Here is a 7,953-nt window from a genome sequence, read left to right as displayed (position 1 = left end):
TTTTTTTTTTTGGTAGTCAGAGTTTTAAAAAAAAATAAAAAAAATATCCATAACGTTCATTAAGCAGGTTGTGTTGTGTGACATGTTTGTTGACTTTCTGTGATGTTTTTTTTTTTTTTCCCCCTGCGCCCTGACTAGGGAGGGTTGTTTGGAATGGGCCATGTAAGTAAATACTGTGCATGTACACTCCATAGTCCCTCCCCTGTGTCACTCACGTTGTCCACAAAGCTCCTATCTAACCACTAGAATGCTTGGTGAACTCATGCCAAACTTGCGGGCCAAATTGAAGACGCCGGCGGGCCGCAGTGTGGACACCTGTGCTCTAGACCTACAATAACAGAATAATGACAGAAAGATGTATTAAATGTAAATGGAAATACTTTATTTCACTGTTACACAATAACAAGCTCGTAAAGAAACAAAAGTTGGGGGGAAAAGTGCAATAAAAAGCTACCAAGCACCACATAATACTGACGACTGGTAAGTGTGGCAAAAGAACGCTAACTGGTCTCTGCACAGTCTAAAAGGTAAAAGTATCAACAGTATCATCGTTCACAATCGAATAAATGAGCAAAGAAAATCAAACAAAGTTTGGACATCAAGCACAGTCATGCCAGTTAATATTTGTATGTTACAAGGTCATATGGGGCGGGTGAACAAAGGGTGAAGTCCATCATCATCATGTTGGGTAGAAAGACCAAGAAACACTTGTAGTATTTTTAGGAATGGGACCAATCCTGCTGGCAATTAGAATAATAATGTGGTTCCTCATGATGATAATAATAATAGGAAGATGAGGGCGCCTCCATGCGGCCGAAACATTCCTGTCAAGATCAGTGAGGAGACGTTATTGGAGGGCGGCCATGGAGGTGGTGTTGATTTTTTCTTCTGGTTGTATTTTACATGGATGGAGAATGCTGTACAGGTGCCGCCACTAAAGGCACATGGGGTCCACTGAGCAACAGATGTGTCCGTTCTGTGGGAGAGAGGGAGACAAAGACCACCTGGTCAATGGCATCAAGACACAAAGTGCCACACGGCACAGAAAGGACAGGGAAAGGCGGCTGGAGTTGTGCGTCACAGGAGACTGCAGAAAATTGCATTTGTTTTTTCTTTTTACTATTTGAATTTTTTTTTCAACACAGCACCACAGTAAGTTCAAGTTCAAGTACCACTGAGAGTCACACACACACTAGGTGTGGTGAAATTACTCCCTGCATTTGACATTCTACCCCCTTGGAGGTGAGGTGAGCAGTGAGCAGCGAGCAGCAGCGGTGGCTTCGCTCGGTAAACATTTTGATGATTTAACTCCCAAACAATAATAATAATAATAATAATAATAATAATAATAGATTTTATTCATAAAAATCACTTTACATTGAGTAAACAACCTCAAAGTGCTACAGTGTATTACAAAAAATGAAAATAAAAATATAATAAAAATAATTAAAAATAAAACCTAAAGCAGCCTAAAAGCTAGAATTAGTATGCATATATCTAAAAAAAAAGGCTTTTTTTTTTTTTAAAAGCAGGATTGTTTTAACCTTTTTTAAAAGCATCCACAGTCTGTGGTGCCCTCAGGTGGTCAGGGAGAGCGTTCTACAGACTGGGAGCGGCGGAGCACAAATTTCAACCCTGGATGCCGAGTCTTTGGTATGACTTGGCAAGGGTTCGAACTCACGTCCCACCGATCTCAGGGCGGACACTCTAACCATACCAGTGATGGCAAAGAACAGGAAACCCCACTAATTGATGATGTCACGTAAAGGATGGACTTTCTACATTGTGGACATCTGTCAGAAAGAGAAGAACAAAGTCTGCGGTGTCTACTTTTATTGTGTAGAGACTCTCCTCCCGGCACCAGGAGTCATAGATCCTCTAAACGACAGGAGCAGTGTTTTCACAGCAGACACGCTCCTCAAAGATTCTTTATATAACCTGAGCGCTTTTTTTTTTTTTTTTTTAAACTACAGCAAAAATGCTAGTCAAAGATCCTGCATAAGACAGTAGCACTTTGTTGTTTTGAAGCACCTACAGGACTGCGAAAGGCTAGTCAAAGATCCTCTATTGGACTGGAAGTAACTAACCAAAGAGCCTCAAAATGACAGGAGCAATTTGCTGTTTTTCCAGGAACTACAGAAACTCAGGAAATATGTCCCTGGACAGATGAGGACTTTGGAATATTACCATGGTTTGATCCAGTAACTACTTGGTATCGGATCGATACCTAAATTTGTGGTATCATCCAAAACTAATGAAAAGTATCAAACAATTAAAGTGATTAGTGCATTTTAACAGAAGTGTAGATAGAACATGTTAAAACAGAAAATAACCAGATATTAACAGTAAATGAACATTGGATTAGTAATCAATTTTTACAGTTTGTCCAACATAATTTTGACAAAAAATTTTAATGATAAATGACACGTTACTGCATATGTCAGCAGACTAATTACGAGCATTTGTTTGTGTACTCACTACTAAAAGACAAATTGTCTAGTTTGTGCACTATTTTAATTTAAAACAAAATTGCAATAAGAATTTTTATGTTTAATGTGACCTACGATGTTTTGTTAAAATAAAGCCAATAATGACATTTTTTTGAGGTCCCCTTTATTTTTGCAAAGTGTTGAAAAGTAACAAAATATATGGAAACGTTATTGTTGTTTAAATGTGCTATATAAATAAAGTGGATTGGATTGGATGTATATACATGTACACACATGTACACACATATATGTTTTATATATATATATATATATATATATATATATATATATATATATATATATATATATAACATATTATATATATATATATATATATATATATATATATATATATATATATATATATATATATATATAACATCCATCCATCCATCCATTTTCTACCGCTTATTCCCTTTCGGGGTCGCGGGGGGCGCTGGCGCCTATCTCAGCTACAATCGGGCGGAAGGCGGGGTACACCCTTGACAAGTCGCCACCTCATCGCAGGGCCAACACAGATAGACAGACAACACTCACACTCACATTCACACACTAGGGCCGATTTAGTGTTGCCAATCAACCTATCCCCAGGTGCATGTCTTTGGAGGTGGGAGGAAGCCGGAGTACCCGGAGGGAACCCACGCATTCACGGGGAGAACATGCAAACTCCACACAGAAACATCCCGAGCCTGGATTTGAACCCAGGACTGCAGGACCTTCGTATTGTGAGGCAGACGCACTAACCCCTCTGCCACCGTGAAGCTATATATATAAATATATATATATACATATATATATATATATATATATATATAGATATATATATATATATATATACAGTATATATGCTATATATATGTTATATATATGTTTTATATATAAATACATAGATGCATACATGCTGTTAATGGTTTAAAAAAAAAGAAAAAATGATATATATATATATACATACATACATACATATATATATATATATATATATATATATATATATATATATATGTATATATATATATATATATATATATATATATATATATGTATGTATGTATATATATATATATATATATCATTTTTTTCTTTTTTTTTAAACCATTAACAGCAGTTCACTTCTTTTTGTTACTGCTGTTAATGGTTAAAAAAAAAAAGAAAAAAAATGATATATATATATATATGTATATATATATATATACATACATACATATATATATATATATATATAAAAAAGAAAAAAATGATATATATATATAAAGAATGATATATATATATATATATATATACATACATACATATATATATATCATTTTTTTCTTTTTTTTTTAAACCATTAACAGCAGTTCACTTCTTTTTGTTACATGTATGACAGTTTGGAATGGAGAAATGATTACTAAAACAGTTCATACATGATGGCTACTGTTGACCCTGGAACAGATCATTTCCTGCTGGAACACACTTACCTTGCACTGGCAGAGGGTGTACTCGGTGCCGTGTTTGATCCAGGAGGAGCCGCTGAAGCGCGAGATGTCGTGCTCGTCCGTGCACGTCTTGGTGATGTCGTTGCGGACGGTGTCCCCCAGGCAAGGGTCGCTGACGCATCGGGGGCAGCACTCGCCGTCGGGCACCACCGTGAACTCGCAGTCGCCGGGCGGGCACGGCAGTGGCCAGCAGTCAACCTGTCCCTGCTGGTGGGAAATGAAGGATTATTTCAATGTTCTTTTTTTTTTTATATACATATATATATATACATAAGTATTAGTCATAAAAAGATGTTCTGAACTCCTGTTTCAACGCCGGTGTTGTTTCTCTTGACACAAGTAACTCGCTGATACTGAATCAGCAGCACCGCTGCTGGTTGAAGACAAGTAGCCCACCCCAGTTTAACTCCACAGTCAGTAAATAGCACACAGTGACTATATTTGATAGACATTGATGACATCATTCTTACTCCAATTAAAGGCCTACTGAAAAGAGATATTCTTATTTAAACGGGGTTAGCAGGTCCAGTCTATGTGTCATACTTGATCATTTTGCGATATTGCCATATTTTTGCTGAAAGGATTTAGTAGAGAACATCGATGATAAAGTATGCAACTTTTGGTCGCTAATAAAAAAGCCCTGCCTTTACCGTAAGTATGTGCGCGTGACGTCACGAGTTGCAGGGCTCCTCACATATTTACATTGTTTTTAATGGGAGCCACCAGCAGTAAGAGCAATTCGGACCAAGAAAGCGACAACTACCCCATTAATTTGAGCGAGGATGAAAGATTTGTGAATTAAGATATTGATAGTGAAGGACTAGACAAAAAAAGAAGAAAAAAAAAAAAGCGACAGCTCCGGGCGGCGGAAGTGTGAGTGTTTCAGATGTAATTAGACACATTTACTAGGATAATTCTGGAAGATCCCTTATCTGCTTATTGTTTTAATAGTGTTTTAGTGAGATTGTAAAGATTGTAAAGATATACCTCGAGGTCGGATGACTGCGGTGAACACGCAGTGTCTCAGAGAGAAGCCGGGGAGCCAAGCTTACAGCTGCCTTTTTTTTGACGGCTGCTGCAGGATGACAAATAATCCAATGATGTCTCTGGTAAGATAAATATCACAATGTTCCCCTCCAAAAACATGCTGGTTGACGTAGATAAAACATGCTCGCTTGACCGCTCTGCTTCACAACAAACAAAGAAACACCGGCTGTGTCTCAGTGCCGAAGACAGCTGCAATCCACCGTTTTCCACCATCAGCATTGTTATTTATAGTCTCCATTATTAAATGAACAAATTGCAAAAGATTCAGCAACACAGAAGTCCAGAATACTGTGTAATTAAGCGATTAAAGCAGATGACTTTTAGCCGCGAGTGGTGCTGCTGTTAATATTTCCTTACAGTCCGTGACGTCACGCGCACGCGTCATCATTCCGCGACGTTTTCAACAAGAAACTTGCGGAAAATTTAAAATTGTAATTTAGTAAACAAAAAAGGCCGTATTGGCATGTGTTGCAATGTTAATATTTCATCATTGATATATAAACTATCAGACTGTGTGGTCGGTAGTAGTGGGTTTCAGTAGGCCTTTAACACTCCTGTTCAATGAACCAGCGTCCAATTATGTGTGGAATGTTAACGATGCATTACGTAATAGGGGAGTACATTTTCACCTCGTTTTGTGACATCACGCCCTTGGAAGGTGAGGTGAGCAGTGAGCAGCAGCGGTGGCCGCACCCGGAAATCATTTGGTGATTTCCATCCATCCATCCATCCATTTTCTACCGCTTATTCCCTTTTGGGGTCGCGGGGGGCGCTGGCGCCTATCTCAGCTACAATCGGGCGGAAGGCAGGGTATACCCTGGACAAGTCGCCACCTCATCGCAGGGCCAACACAGATAGACAGACAACATTCACACTCACATTTACACACTAGGGCCAATTTAGTGTTGCCAATCAACCTATCCCCACATTTGGTGATTTAACCGCCAAATCCAACCTTTGATGCTGAGCGCCAAGCAGGGAGGTAATGGGTCCTATTTTTATAGTCTTTGGTATGACTCGGCTCCGGGTTTGAACTCACGACATACCGATCTCAGGGCGGACACTCTCACCACCAGGCCACTGAGAAGGTCATTATTTTTTTTATTATTTTTTAAAAACGCTCTAGGTTGCCACTAGTCTGGTGTGGATGAACTTGACTGGACTGCACAGAGTCTTGACTGCAATATGACGCCAGTAAACACCAAAACTTTAAATGGGTCATTGAAAATAAAGAATATTACACGGTACTCAAAACTCTGTCAAAATGTTTTAGTATGACTTTGAAGCCGCACCACTTTTGATGGATTGTCAGCCCATTACGGCTACCATAATCAGAGAACCACCATTACGTGTTTTGTACACTACAAGGACATCATAGTATGACCCCTTTAACGTGCCTTACAATCCGGTGCGCCTTTTGTATGAAAAGAGACATTTCAATTTCTTACACACACATGTTATTTCATATGTTGACCAGAGGGGGACTACTTTTAAAACCGACACACAGTCAATTTTAAAAAATCCATCTGTTGAGGGAGGCGTGGCCAGCGGTACCTGTGGGAGCGAAGATCGCTGCCCCTGTCCAGGGTGCGGAAGAGCCAGAGGCTGAATTGAAACTGTGTATGATTAAAACTTCAATATTGCACACCTAACTCCTGTGACTTGTGTAGCAGCGGAACCGCTGGGAAGCGACTTCAAAACCCTCCTTTTTGGGACCACCCTCAAATTGATGGATCTCACCACCGGGGGTCCATTCTCTATTAGATGCAATGGTTTTTCGTATGGGGACCATGATTTTGGTTCGAACTTGCTCATATGTAGGTAGGTACTTTTCCTTGTTGATGTCTCAAGAAGGGTGGAAATACAAGAACACGAACACACACACACACACACACACACACACATATATATATATATACATACACACACACATATATATATATATATATATATATATATATATATACATATATATATATATATACATATATATATATATATATATATATATATATATATATATATATATATATATATATGTATATGTATATATGTGTATATATATATATATATATATATATCCATCCATCCATTTTCTAACGCTTATTCCCTTTTTGGGGTCGCGGGGGGGCGCTGGCGCCTATCTCAGCTATCGGGCAGAAGGCGGGGTACACCCTGGACAAGTCGCCACCTCGTTGCAGGGCCAACACAGATAGACAGACAACATTCACACTCACATTCACACACTAGGGCCAATTTAGTGTTGCCAATCAACTTATCCCCAGGTGCATGTCCTTGGGAGTTGTAGGAAGCAGGAGTACCCGGACATGCAAACTCCACACAGAAAGATCCCGAGCCCGGGATTAAACCCAGGAATACTCAGGACCTTTGTATTGTGAGGCAGACGCACTAACTCCTCTGCCACCGTGTTTGGAGGAAGAAGAATACCGAGTTGCATCCCAAGAACACCATACCTACTGTGAAGCATTGGGGTGGAAACATCATGCTTTTGGGCTGTTTTTCTGCTAAGGGGACAGGACGATTGATCCGTGTTAAGGAAAGAATGAATGGGGCCATGTATCGTGAGATTTTGAGCCAAACCGTCCTTCCATCAGTGAGAGCTTTGAATGGTTAACCAAATACTTATTTTCCACCATAATTTACAAATCAATTATTTAAAATTCCTACAATGTGAATTCCTGGATTTTTTTTCACGTTCTGTCTCTCACAGTTGAAGTGTACCTATGATGAAAATTACAGACCTCTGTCATCATTTTAAGTGGGAGAACTTGCACAATCGGTGGCTGACTAAAAACGTTTTTTGCCCCCTGTATACATATATATATATATATATATATATATATATACATAAGTTCTTTTTTTCAAGCATATGCACAGGAAATGGTCATCTAAGAAGGTAAATATCTATTCTGATCAAAAAT

General features: G+C 38.8%; 1 long non-coding RNA gene across 1 annotated transcript; it reads right to left on the bottom strand.

Annotated features, from left to right (window-relative positions):
* Positions 1–360: 360 nt before the first annotated feature.
* On the bottom strand, positions 361–4,154 carry LOC133563770 (uncharacterized). Its single transcript, XR_009809102.1, has 2 exons — positions 3,947–4,154; positions 361–976 (listed from the first exon to the last, which is right to left on the bottom strand). It is a non-coding gene; the product is annotated as an uncharacterized LOC133563770 (long non-coding RNA).
* Positions 4,155–7,953: the final 3,799 nt, after the last annotated feature.

The sequence above is a fragment of the Nerophis ophidion genome, linkage group LG12, assembly GCF_033978795.1.
Source record: "Nerophis ophidion isolate RoL-2023_Sa linkage group LG12, RoL_Noph_v1.0, whole genome shotgun sequence".
NCBI classification, from domain to species: Eukaryota; Metazoa; Chordata; class Actinopteri; order Syngnathiformes; family Syngnathidae; genus Nerophis; species Nerophis ophidion.
Note: the sequence above shows the minus strand (reverse complement) of the source record. Positions and strands in the feature narration are given on the sequence as shown.